The sequence below is a fragment of the Micromys minutus genome (assembly GCF_963924665.1).
Source record: "Micromys minutus genome assembly, chromosome: 24".
Taxonomy (NCBI): Eukaryota; Metazoa; Chordata; class Mammalia; order Rodentia; family Muridae; genus Micromys; species Micromys minutus.
In genome coordinates, this window is record NC_137959.1 from 26,022,146 (window position 1) to 26,036,226 (window position 14,081).

Genomic DNA, 14,081 nt, shown 5'->3' on the forward strand with positions numbered 1-14,081 from the left:
CATGGGTAATTTTCCTCTTCATCGAGTTGCTAATAAAATGGATATTTTCTTTAGACTAGAAAACACGATGAATGATACTCTTACTTTCACAGATCCCAAAATATAGGTCCTACACTTTAAAAACAACTGTCCTCTTTAACTTACAGAAGCATAGACAGAATTTAACATACCACTTAACTAAATGGGACAAAGAGGTATAGCAAATACTTTGTATGACCAAATTGTAGAATAATTTTGAGTTTCATCTGTGTAGATTTTGTTTGGTTTTGTTTTGTTCCTTTTATCAAGTATGACTTTTTCATTAAGTTTTTTATCATTTGAAGGTAACCACAAACTCTCCCCTTTGTCATGATTAGTGACTGTCATTTCAAACTTCTCTCTTGTCATTTTTCTTTGGTGGCATTATCTAAGTGACAGGTCTGGCCTCCTTACCTGATGATCTCACTTGCTCTGAGTAGCCTCTCCTAAGGCATCTTCATTTATCAGGCAAGCACATATTAGTGAGCTTTATAATGTAATGCTTAACTCTTCTTTCTTTTTTAAAGGCATCTCTCACAGGCTTATTTACAACAGCACAGAAACTTGCAATTGTGAGGTCAGAGCCTCCAAAATAATTACCAGGATGTGTGAAATTTTTTTTGCTTTTTAACAATTTTAGGTGATTCTGCCAGTGACCTTTTTAAGCAATCTGAACTAATATTGATTAACATCTTTTCACAGAAAAGTGCAGATCTTTGTTCATGCTACAGTAGTTGAGAACATGCTCTATAATATGAGATCTTTTATTAGATATCAAATATGAGATTTGTTTTGTGGGGGAAGGTCATGCCTTAGAGATGTAAACATTATTTCTCATGAAAACGTGGGTAACTTATTGCTTAAATGTTACTCTACTGGACTTTAACAAATACATTTTCAAAACTAATTCTTCTTAGTATTGCTTCATGTTGAGGCTGGACCATGTTTTCTGAAGAGTACTCTACCATATGGCCTGCTTTTGGAGCCACAGTGTTGCTTTGGCTGGGTTTAGAGCCTGCTTTATCTCAGATATTGTGACAAAAGCTTTTCCTTTAGGTTTCAGGTTCTATGAGATGCTCACCACAATCAATAAGGTAGTTAATTTGACTGTTGATGTTTATTTCATGTTGAATGTATGAAAACCTGAAAGAGAAAAATTAAGTAAATTGCAACCATCACATAACACCATACCTGTGAAAGAGTTGAGTCAAACTGAATAACTGAAAGAATGAATGAGTAAATGGTACACAGGCAGACAGGCAGATAGATAGACCCTGGAGAAAGGGCTTAGTGTTTAAATGAAGTGGAAATTTCTGCTTTCTTTAACAACTCAGTTGTGTCATGAGATGTTTTTCTAGAAGCTGTCTTATGAGAGGATATATGATGTTTTGCTGAAAACAGACACATGAGAGGGCACCTGCTGTTCAGAAAGTATATAAATGGAGTCCCACAATATCCTGCATTACTCCTTCCCCAAGCAATATCTTGCTGGTCTTTGCTGGTCTTCACTGGTCTTCACTTCATAGGAGAGAGACATGCCAAAGAACTTCTCACTGAAAAACTTCTCATGGTCCTCTTGATATTGGGAAACTTCCACTGAGTTGTGGCAATTTGGTGTAGCCTTTCAGTTTCTACTGGATTGTGCTTCTGCTTACTGACTCTTCATTTTTGTTTGATATTGAACAGGACTGCAGAAATCCTGACAACAAACTGTGGAATCACTTCAAGGAACTACTTCTAAACAATTCCACAACTCCCTTTCTTATAAATTTTACCCCATACCTCTGATCTAGAAAGGAGTTGGAAGAATTTAAGCACCCTAAATAAAACAAGGTTTAAAAAAAATGTAATCCTACATTTAAGAGAATTTGTTGGTGTTTATTAAAGACTTGGTTTACTTCCAAGTTCCCAAATGGCGGTTCCCAACAATCCCTATCTTTAGTCCCAGGGGATTTGTTGCCTTCTTCTGAACTCTGCATAAACTAGATAAGCACGTGGTCTTTATCATATACATATACAGGCAATCCACTTACACACATAAAACAAAATGAATAAAACACTAAAATAAAATGTGTTTTTAATTTAAATGCAGTTGAAAGTAATTAACATTCAGTTCTATGTCTATAAAGAAAACTGTCTTAGATATCTCTTTAATGCATTATACTCATGTATAAAATCATCTGGAAATAAAACCTCCAGTTTTAACATGAACAATTGAATACACAAATAGAACCAAATGAAAATAACTAAATTTAAAGGAAAAGCAAGTACTAACCTTTATTAAGCTCTTGATATAACCTAGTTATACTAGTATGGTTTAATGCTTAAGTCTCATTTTTGTGGGAAAAAAAACATTGTTTTGTTTTCTTTTGTTTTGGAGGCAGGGAAGACTGGAAGATATAACTTAATAATTGACTTTATGTTTTACATTTCTTTTTTTTAAATAAGAATGACCCCATAATTTTACTCCTGTGTATTTAAATGAAATAAATAAACAGTTATACAAAACTACCTTAGCACATGTGTTTACATTAGACTTTTTTCCATGGTAGCCCTAAGCTAGATCTACTCAATCATTTGCCTTATAGACATCAACATTTGTAAAAACTCACAGCAGAGTAAGTAGTTCAGTGTGTGTACTTTCTACAATAAAGTCCAATGGAGTTGATTAAGAAGGCAAAAAGGAGAAGTTGTGAGTAAATTTGATATGTAAGCATCAGTAAAAAATAAATAATTTGATTTATAAACTTGAGAACTTAGCTGCCTCCTGAGGCAATGGGTGAGTCCCCACTTTCTCTCTACAAAATATCCAGGGCGAGAGCACCAGGAACTCTGGAGGCACAGGTATCTCACTGCTGCCTGGGAACAAACCATTCCAGCCTCCACCTCTGCCCAGAGCTAGATCAGGCCCCCTGCCATCAGAACTCACAGCCTGGCCATAGAGAGCTGAGCACCCAGGAGCACTCTCCCTCCTGAGCCCAATAGCCCATAGACCCACAGGAGAGACAAGCTTCAATTAGAGACAACAGGATTACCTAGCATCACAAATAACAAGATGGCAAGAGGCAATTGCAAGAACCAAAGCAATAGAAACTGAGACAACCTGGCAACATCAGAACCCAGTTCTCCCAACGCAGTAAGTAGTAGATATTCCAGCACACCAAAAAACACGATTTGGTCTTAAAATCATACCTCATGTTGATGATGGAGGTACTTTAGAAGTGCATGAATAACTCCCTTAAAGATATACAGGAGAACACAGGTAAGAAAGTAGAAGCCCTTATAAGCAGAAACTCAAAAACACAAATATTCTTTAGAGAATTACAGGAAAACACGAACAAACATGTGAAGGAACTGAACAAGACCATCCAGGATCTAAGGTGGAAATGGAAACTTGAGAATTAGGAACCATGCGAAGAAAGATACTTGATCTTGAAAATATATGACTTGAGGTACAGTTGCTTCAAATAGCAGATGCCAGGTTATAAGTAGGGGCAGAAATGAAAACAAACTGAGCAGGGACTGGGGATTGTGCTTTCACATAAGGACCCATTTCCAAAGCACTTCTGTCCTCTAATGAAATGAGCTTCTCCATGTAATGGTGTCCACAAAGTTCAGTTCACTTGAAAAAGCATGGTGAAAGCTTTAATTGAGAGAACAGATGTCCAGGTGCCAGAATTTGAAATAGTTCATTAAACTCAAATGCACAGAAAATTTGCTTTAACTATAAGAAGACTTCTGGGCCTCCTTTAAATGTAATGCATGTACTCTGAATTTTTCCCTTGCTATATATTTCTATTTAGCTAAATGCTATGAAATTCATGATAAGGCTATAAATTATGCTTCCAGTCATAGAAAAAGGTGTGTGTGTGTGTGTGTGTGTGTGTGTGTGTGTGTATGTGTGTGTGTGTGTGTAACTATCAAAATTTATCTAACCATGAGATAGATACCTTTCTGTGTATCTCTAAACCAAGATATGTGTCAAAAAATATAAAGTACAAATTTATTTTGAGAGCAGCAGGCCTTTAATATCATATCAATATGACCAGTATAATCATTTACTGCATCCACCGAGATAACTATAGCCACCCAATAATCAACCTATATGAACATTGCTCCATCAACTTCTTTTGAATTCATCATTTCGATAAGCATTGTATAAACAGATGTCTATGAATGATCCTAATATACGTCCTGTTCCTCACTCTCTTGCACTGTTACCTTATTGGCATTTCTTGATCCATTACAATTGTTCTCACAGCTCCTCTATTTCATCACAAACCCATAGTTTGTGATCTGGTTTAGTGTAATAGCAATCTCAAGCATCTCTATGTAATGAGCTGCCCTTCTTTTGTGACAAGATGAATTTTAACAAAACGCCTAAGATCTCCTGAAATCCAATTCTTTCTTCCTTGTCTCCAACTCTGACCCTTTCTCAAAGCTTTCTCTTTATACTGTGCTTCAGAAACTGTCAATCATTTGAAAGTCTTTCCATGGGTTCTTGTTTGATTTATTGTCCTGCTACATCTACTTTGATCTCCTTTGATGCCTTGCTTTTAATCCAAAACCTCTCACCATAAAAGTGTTAAGCATAAGAAATTAAATACACATGCTGTGTGTGTGTGTGTATGTGTGAGTGTGTTTGTGTGTGTGTATGTTTGTTATATATAGTGGGTGTTTATGGTAGGTGGTGTGTGTGTGTATGTGTGTGTGTTTGTGTGTGTGTGTGTGTGTGTGTGTGTGTGTGTGTGTGTGTGTGTGTGTGTGTACAACGTAGCTTTAACTGCCAGGATACAAGAATGCACTCTTAGAATTTATGCCACTTTCCTGACAGAGCCTAGCTGAAATTAGTCACATATGATCTCGACACAGTCTGGACTGCTCATTTAACCTTTGCTGATGACTTTGGGATACTGGGACCTCTACACATTAAAGACTTCTGCTTTCCAAGGGCAAGGCAAAGATAATCTTGCAGGGGCTCATTGGGAATTATAATAGACTTGCAACTACTTGTTGAGGGACAAAAGACCTCAAGCCACTAGATCCAAAACACAGATGAGACAAATGGGGGAAGAACAAACTCAGCTCCTTTCCAGGTTGCGGTCAGAGGTAGTCTGATGACTACATTGTGTGGGTCACATATTAGCTTTCTCCCTAACTTTACCAGAGTTTATTTCTATCATTGAGTTACCCGTTGCTTATGTTGTACACTTACCAAATGATCAATGGGATAATCAAACTAACATTTTCTTGGACATTCAGTTTCATGTATATCATCAAACAATAACCCTATAATAGTCAGAAAAATGTTTTAACTTTAAGACAAACTGCATATTGTTACAATTTACAGGCCATTCCATGTGATTAACACCTAGCTTTTCTTCTAATACATATTATTATCATAAATAATTTACTAACCAAATCAGTGATCTGATACCTCAAAAACCTTACTGATCTGCTCTTGTAAATTCTGTGGCCAACACAGCAGTTAGGGCCTCTAATGGGTTGTTCTGCTTCAAGACCCATTCAGTTTCTTACAGGAACCACAGTAGCCAAATATGGTTTTCTAACACTGATGTTCATCTTCATAATCTATTACCTGTTCTCATCAGATGTAGAGGAAAAAAATAAAGAGAAGTGTTTTGGTTTCACATCATTGAGTCTTACACTTGGCATGCACCTCTACTAAAATTTTTTATTTAACACTTCAAAACCATAGCATGTCATTCTGGGTCTTCTGAGAGTGAATCCTGTTATACATCAGAGGACAGTGAAAATGGCCACTGGGTGGGGCCAAATATCAGGGATTCACTCCTTAAAATAAGAAATTATAAGCAAGACTCCACCTATAATTTTAAAGGACTTCACTCTCAAAAAGAGGACAATTACGTATGTGTGTGTGTTTCTCAGTCTATTGGTTTTATTTCCATCTGTCCTAAAGTATCTAAGTTCCAATAACCAGTCACTACAACACATACTTGTGAAGTTTTGGAAAACTATTCCAGAATATATTTGTCCCCTTCTTACATGGCCCTGCACTCCTGGAATCTTCTAGGCTTTCATTCTGCCCATGTGTTTGAAGTATAGTAATTTGTTCTGGAACTCGAACACGGTCCTACGAGATTTTTCTAAGAGATGACCTGCATTAGGTCATTGAGAGTCATCAAATGACCACATCACTGTGCCACTTCCATTACTATGGGAATGCAGAAGTCAAATTGTGTTATTATCTCTACTTCCATTACTACTGGGCTACAGGGGGACTCACTATTAATTTATATTGGTGCAGTACTCAAGTCTATTCCTAATAGCCTAGTCAAAGTTATGAACCTAAGAAACAAATGACTCTAACATACTTTTCTTTGGTTTTCTTTTAAATGTAACTCTCCCAACATTTGCCTTACTAAAGCATCTTCCATGAAGATTTTGGAACATCCATTAGCATAGAAAAAAATCAAATATAATACAAGAAACCACTTTTTTCACTTTTTTTATATCTTGTTTCATAGCATTTCAAATCCCTGTTTCTACCATCTGCTATAAAATACAGACATTTCAAACTTTCCCTATGTGAATATCTTTATTTTTCAAGAATGTAGAAGCCATGGTAACAAGTTTGTAACATCTGCTAAGGTTGTTAGCTGCCTCTGACTCCTAAATGTTGCCCTTCCCAGATTTATAATTCTTTAATCCACTCTTATTTCTCTTACTCTTCAGTTTCATCTGATATTCTTATATCCAAATTACATAGATTCTTGTAGATCCTTTCTAGTACTCAGTGTTTATGTTTTGGAGTATCTTGGGATATTTTCTCATCACATGCTTAGGCCTCTCCACACAACCTCAGTTATAGTTGTGTTGATAATAACCAATAATGACCCTTATTAAAGATGAATTGATGGAGATATCAAGTGAATAGATCTGGGATTTGAGGGTTATTGCTGTTGTTTGTTCTTTTCATTCTTTTTATTTTAATTTGGAGAAAAAGAAATCCACAGAAGTTCAGTGTGGGTTTTTTTTAAACAACTTTATTTTACAAAACAAAGATAAATGTACAGATTTTAAACATTTTTTGTTTAAAATTATACATTTTTGTCAGTACTTTTTTTCAGATTTTAATATAATTTTTACATAAAACTATATGAATATATTTTTTAGTCAGTACTTGATTTATTTCAAGGTTTGATAGTATGCCTTGAAAACTTAATAGTTACAATGAGCATAAAGTACATGTAAAACAAAATGTAACATGGAAATAGTTAAAGTTTTCTTGTTTTGTAAATATTTTTTTGTTTTGTTTAGTTTTCTTTATTTCTTGGACTTCATACAGTCTGTGAGTTGTTTCTGGGGGAGTGCAAGGCTCTGGGGTTAGCATCCCACTATCAGTGACTGCATATGTGTGGGTTTTTAAGAAAGGTCATGAAAGAGGCTAATCCATAGGCTTAGAACAGTGGTTCTCACTGTTGTGATCCCTTTGAAGGATGAAAGACCCTTCCACAGAGATCACCTAAGACCACTAGAAAATACACATATTTATATTACAATTCTCAGCAGTAGCAAACTTACAGTTATGAAATAACAACAAAAATAATTATACAGTTTGGAATTACCAAATCAAGAGGAACTATATTAAAGTGTTACAGTATTAGGAAGGTGGAGAAACACTTCCTGAGCTGAGGAGCTCCATGACGCATGGCATTCACTCAGGAACCCCCATCCCATATGTCAGGATCCCATATTCAACAATGTCACAGGAGGCTCATTTTGTTTAGCATTCTGCCTCCTTAGATGCATAGCTACTCTGACTCCTCAGCTCAGCTTTTGCTGTTCACATCCCCCTGCCTTTTCTTTGTGTGGCATGAGTTATACATTGTGAGAGGAGAAAGGAAGGAAGTGAGGGAGAGAGAGAGAGAGAGAGAGAGAGACAGAGAGAGAGAGAGAGAGAGAGAGGCTGTCTTCACACTTTAGCTTTTACTTGCTTCGACCATTGTATGAGCTGATAATTCAAGATGTATGATTTGAATCTAAAATACACACTAAAATCTCATAAGATTTATCACTTTGTTCCCATTTTTTTTCTCTTTGGGAAGATGTAGAGTCTTTGAAATGGAGGGCCTAGTTCACAGATGTCATCTAGGATAAGCCTTGAATGTTAAAACATTACCCCACTTTTATCTCCTCTTTTTTTTTTTTTTTTTTGTCCACTTCTGAGTAGGGAACCAGTTCAGCCTCTCGGTCTGGAATTATGGATCCAATTCTGTAGCTAACATGCCTTCTCCAGCATGAAACCATGATCCAAAGCAAAGCTCTTCTTCCTTAAGTCTTAATTCTTCCAGGTATAAAGAAGTGAGAAATGATAAAGGTGTGTGATACCTCTCACTAATACCAACAAGGTCAATTAACTTCATATTCATCATGTTTCTTACTTCTATAAATATGTATATCTATATTGTAGGTGCATTAATATATACCTCCCTGGTTAATTTAATTGTACTGGAGAATATTATGCTAAATAATCAGGAGAAAGATTTTCAAACTGTGTTTCCACCTTGTTCCAGGGGCTCTCTAGATCCCATATATTCTACCAGATACAGAGTGGCTCAAAACCAACACCTCCTGTTACCTTCTCTTTTGTCTTCTTAACTGTCAGAAATCAGACTATTATGAAGCAGATTTATCCAAAACTAAAAGTCTTATTAAGTAATACCACAGGAATAAAGCATTCATTGAAATAGCAAACAATGAGATTATATGCAAATCAAATATCATTTTTTATGAGCCCAAGGGATCCCTGGAAAAATTACACAAGCTCATCTAACAGCCCTGGTTTGGGCAAAACTTCTAGCTGAACTCCCCAAAAGCTACTGTCTTAATCATACTGGGAGTTAACTCAACACCACCACATAAAGACTGCCACAACCACATCAAGTACCCTCTGTGGGCCATAAAGGCTGGGGAGAATTTTGCAAAAGTCACACATAGAACTGCTACTAAATGCACCAACCTTTCTAAAGTATGTCATAGAACAGGTAACTGTAGATGTTAGAAACAATTTACTAACTACCTCGAAATCTCCTTGTGTCTTTTCAATCCTTTTGTGAATCCCTTTCTCTGTTGTTAAGAAAAATAGTCATTTTCAGATCTTAAACATCTGTCTTCTGCACTGCTTCTCATAAGATATGTAATAAGTAATTTCTATCTCACCCATCCTCACAAATCAACCATCAAAATATAGTATTAAAATTTGTTATTTCTATAATCTCATCATAAGAGAGGAGGGCTTCGTTCCATAAAGACCAGCTGATACTTTTGCCCCCAAGCATACTTTCCAATAAATCTAATCATTTTGGATCAGAAAGTTCCTAAAGACATAAAGGGTAAGCAAAGATTTTTGAAACAAAAGCACAATAAAAAATGTCTTTAATCTCAAATAATACATTAAATCAGATATCATCTAAATTATTAATATAATGACTATGATAAACTGGTATCATAACATAATACTTTCTGATTCTGCTACCTTTGTTATAGGACCATGGACATCACATACCTACATAAGAACATGATTTTTCTCATCATTAAAAACATTGATAGACCCAATTCCAAAAAAAATTTTGTCTATTCTAGAAATCCCACCACTGTGTCCCCATTGATATTTTAAATACCTTCCTTGAGAATTTATCAATAATGTATGAAATTTCTAAACAATAAGAACTTAATGGGTTTTCTTAAGTACAATGTCCATCTTCATATTTTCCTTTTAGATGACAACATACTATACAAAATTTATATTAATTTAACTTTTTATAGAAAAAGATAGTAAAGCTTTATTTAAAACTTAGCTTTTTGAGGATTATTACTGTTAGGATTCAAATAAAGTAATTTCCCTGCCAAAATTTCTCGTTTTTAATCTGTATACCAATCCATCTGTTATAAAGCTGGGGAATTATTTAGGGTCACCCCTTTGCATGGGGCATTAAATCACTGGTCATTTTATGAACACAAAGGACTAAGGTTAAGATCCATCTTGATATTATCACTTGGGTCGTCAAAAAATAATTACAAAACTACTTTTGGAAGAGAAACAGTATGAGTCACTCTTGGAAATGCAATTTATTTGCTTTAATTTTTGCTATAAAAGCAGTTTTGGCACAGGTCCATGATTAGTTTAACATTTACTCAACATTGCAATGAAGGGAGACCTCTTTTATTATAGAGAAATTATTATGATCAAGTTGATAAATGATTGCATATTTAAACATATGATTATATCATAGTTCATATGCAGAATATATGAATTGGTAATTAGGACAACTTAAATGCTTAAGAAATGACATGTATACTCTAGTAAATTTACTTGTTTTGGTTTCAAATGCTTATAATGAATCAGTTCCTAGTTTGTTATCAGTCCAAAGAAAAATTGGATTGGAAAAGGACATTGAAGACTCCCTCAAGAAAGTGTTAGTATTTTCGTTAGAAACAAAGAGACTCAGAGAGATGGAAGTAAGATAAATGAAACTAAGAGTGAATTAGTTGTAGGTCATCTTGTCCTGCTTAAATTTCTCTAGACCCTCTATAGATGGAATGCTGAAGAAGTTCACTTTCTTTGTTTTTTAATTCACATTTTGAAACACAAATACACTGTGTCAGCATTCTTCTGTGTCCTCACTCCATCTCTACCTGAATTTCTTAGATGACAGCATTTTATTTACTTTCGAGGCATCTATTATTTTTTGACAATTATTTGGTTTTTCTTTTTGGTTTGGACAGAAGGATGCATTCTAGAACAGCCTTTTTCTATGAAAAGTGTTGTTCCCAGTCATATACAAAGATTTAATTATATGTGTATTATATTTTTGACCAGACATGGGGTATGTTAGTGAGGTTTCTACTATTATTATGAAATGTCTGAAGATAGATAACTTTCAAAGGAAACATTTATTTATGTGACAAATTTGAATGCTGAAAGTTCAAACATCATGTTTCAGGCTTTAACAAAACATTATGGAATGTAAGGATGTATATGTGGATAGACATATTATATCATAAGCCAGAAAGTACAAATACACACATTAGTTCCAGGATTATGATCTCATACAAACAGGCTCTTATGGAAATAGAGTTTGATTGGCCAGCAATGACACTATTGTTTCAAAAACTACTTACTAATTTCCATTCCTCAAAGATGACAGTAGTTTCTTCTATAGATATTCTGGGATCCAAATATCACTGGAAACATTTAGGATACTATTCAACATCTAAGCCATAGCATAGGATTAGTGGTCATTGCTGCTTGTTGGGGGGGTGTTGCTAGAATTAATGCTGTGTACATGCAAAATCCATTTCAAGCTAGTTCCTAAAACTAAATGGAATATTCTTCTTGAGGAAAGTACTTGAGAAACCAGTTCCAGATATTTGCTTTCATTCTTACTATTCTTCTCTACTTGTGATTATGTTGGGGAACAGTCTTTCTTCCCTTGTGAGGGTAAATACAACTCGAGCTGTACACTTCTAATGTTCAGAAGAGTAGCATGGCATCAGAAAGAAATTATTACCTTTCAGACATGAATTCTCATGTTTGTCTTTAAGAAAGAGGAATATAATAGAATTTTCAAAATGTCTGGGCCATTGGCTCAGAGGACTCATGCCCCAAGAATAGTTGTCCCCATGTTTAGTTGATTTTTGAGGATTCAGCATAAAACCACAACTGAAATAATGAATGAAGTTTGAAATATATTTGCACTTAGATGCATCCAGAAGGACTCTGTTTAGAATATGGTATAGTTTGCTGTCCAAATTATTGATCTTCTTACCTCTCTAAATTATAACTGGGAGGAAGTGAGAAGCAAGCAGGAATGGAGGAAGGGGCATAAAGGACAGGATAAAGAGAGATGGATGACGAAGTGTGGAAAAGAGAGTACAAGAAAGAGAGAGAAGGGAGAGAGATAATGCTTTCTCTCTACATTGATTGATGAGTGAGAGACATGTCATGTTATGTTTCAGATATCCCTTACCCAATAGTCCATTTCTGGCTGAGTGTTCACTTTCTCTGGGAATAGGTCTATGAGCCCTCTAATTGTAGTCTTCAACAAATGGACTCAGACTGCTATAGCCCATGGGCTCTTATTATCTTCTCTTTATCTTTCTCTCACTAAGTAAGAACGGCTTCCAAAAAGCAGAAATCTTATTTTTCTGAATCTGTTCACCAGCCTATGTTTGATGTATCTTCTCTTTCACTGTTTGGGAAACCAAATTCAAATGAAGTTTGTTTTACCAAAAGTGGTCTTCTTAAATGGTTAGATAGAGTATAGGCACATATATTTTAAAAATAATAAAAATTGTATTCAAATAATAAATTCATCACAATAGTTCTCTTAGTGGCCCACAAAAAATCAAATGAGAATGATTGTTGTTATGTAAATTAACTTCATCTGCCATGCTTACCCACCAGAAAACTGAAGTCTTGATAAATGGCTTCCAGTGAGGTAAGTCATTTTTATCAAACCTGAACGTCTTAGTTTGAGCACAGAAATTTCTATAAGGGAAGTAAAGAACTGATTCACTCAAGTTGTCCTCTAACTGCTACATATAAGCTGTAAAGCATGTACTGATGTGTAAGTATGTACACATGCAATACACATACATCACACCACAAAACCCCACACATTACAAAGCAGAGAACCCATGTCTCCAGTCAGGTGATTTATTCCTTGAGTATATTCGAAGTTTGTACTTTCTCCATGAAGGGCTGAGTTCAAGAGTGAAAGAAGCATAGGACACTTGCACAGAAGGATCTGTAAGGATTAGGTTGACTAGTATCTCCTCTAATGTTATATGCTAGAAAATTAACATGTTCCTTCAAAGAAGCAGAAAGCCAGGTAAAGCTGGGATGGTTGAGTCCAAGTAGAAAGTGAAAGAGGGAATAGTCAAGGAGGTAAATTTTTATACAAACCAAGTGAAGGTTTCAGATGTACTTACTGTAATAGAGGTTCCAAGGTAGGATAACAAAGCTGAAAATGACCTGAAGCCAAAAAGTGAGAAAATGTTTACAGGGGATAGACAGGTCTTTGAAAAATATAAAAGAGTGCATGCAAATAAAGGAAAGATGGACTTCTACATTTTAATTGAAGTCATACTGCTTCTGTTTGCATGCTGATTGGAAGAACCTGTAAAGAGAGGAAGCAACAAAGAGGAAATAAATGGAGACTTACTACCTTGAGACCCAGCAGGGGGAAAGAGTGCATGATGAGGTGAACAATCACAGTAGAGAGAATACACTGTATCCCCTTCAGACCAGACAGTAAGGAGTAACCAAAATAAATTTGTTGAACGATGTTAAATATCATTCATCATTTTCATTACAAAATTATTTTAAGTCACATACTCCACATTGTCAAAGATGTGAAAAGACATAAATCTCGTTCTGTCTTGATAATTTTATACAGTCCAGTCAAAGGAAAAATAAGATTCCTTCTGTGGCCTAATGAATAAAGTTAGTTCTTTCTTTCCTTTATGACTTCCTAATCTTCACACACACACACACACACACACACACACGAACAAATTACCCTAATTGGTCACTAAAGAGGTTTTGTCTGAATTGATTTTTCTCAAGAGAACTACAAGAAAAGGCAATTCGCCCTGTTTTGGCACGAGATGATAAAGTTTGGGGATGACCAGCAGAAGAGATCCCCACCTTATACAGGTTGCCTCCTTCCTGGTGCCTTTTCAGTGATGGATGTCTTGGTGATTAGGATGTGCCTCTGATGTATTCTGTTGTAAGTCATTTCTCAGAGAGGCCACAAAGGTTCTGATAGCACAGTAATCTTACATTTCTCTTGTCATATACCTTTAAGCTAATTATTTGAGCATGGAACGTACCCTTTATTACTACTAGACAAAAATTTAAATCTGAAAATACAAGTTTCTGGCAAGGAAAGGATGTAGCTGAGCCTTACATCCCCTGCTGGTGAAGATGAAAATCACTGCAGCCACTTTGGAAAGCAAGTGGACACGTGAAAAATAAGCACACAATTACCATGAAATTCGACCATCTCGTTACT